This window comes from Amphimedon queenslandica, unplaced genomic scaffold, assembly GCF_000090795.2.
Source record: "Amphimedon queenslandica unplaced genomic scaffold, v1.1 AMPQUscaffold_9501, whole genome shotgun sequence".
NCBI classification, from domain to species: Eukaryota; Metazoa; Porifera; class Demospongiae; order Haplosclerida; family Niphatidae; genus Amphimedon; species Amphimedon queenslandica.
This window is the reverse complement of record NW_003550227.1, coordinates 1,378-1,901: the sequence shown is the minus strand read 5'-3', so window position 1 is coordinate 1,901 and position 524 is coordinate 1,378.

Genomic DNA, 524 nt, shown 5'->3' with positions numbered 1-524 from the left:
CATCACTGTGTACAACTACATGTAGGTCACATGATAGCAGAAGCCCTACAGATGGGACTGAACGAGAAGGAGAATGAAACCTCCAGCTTCTGCTCATCATCATGTGAGCGGAAGGTGTAGTATCATAGATAATAGAGTAAATGACAGGGATTGGAAACGGGTGCGTGGGCGTAGCCCAACCTCCATTCATTTGTATTGCTGCTAGGCTGACAGAGGCTCGTTGAAATTTTTTGTCACAATTTACCCTTGATTTTTTTTCTCTTAGAAACAATATCTCGCGAACAAGTCTTCCTATGCAAGTGGAATTAATGCATCAAGAAGCCTAATGTTTCCTCTTAATAATACTGTTTTCTATTGTATAGATAATTTTACTATGTTCATGTTATGGCTCTTTTAAAACCATAAAATGTATTTTTTGTCATTATAATCCCTTTTTTGAAAACAAGCTAGAGTAAAATACAAGATCTTTATAATCATATGAAAGAGCTTTCATTTGCATATGGAATGATACTAGTTAGAGTTAG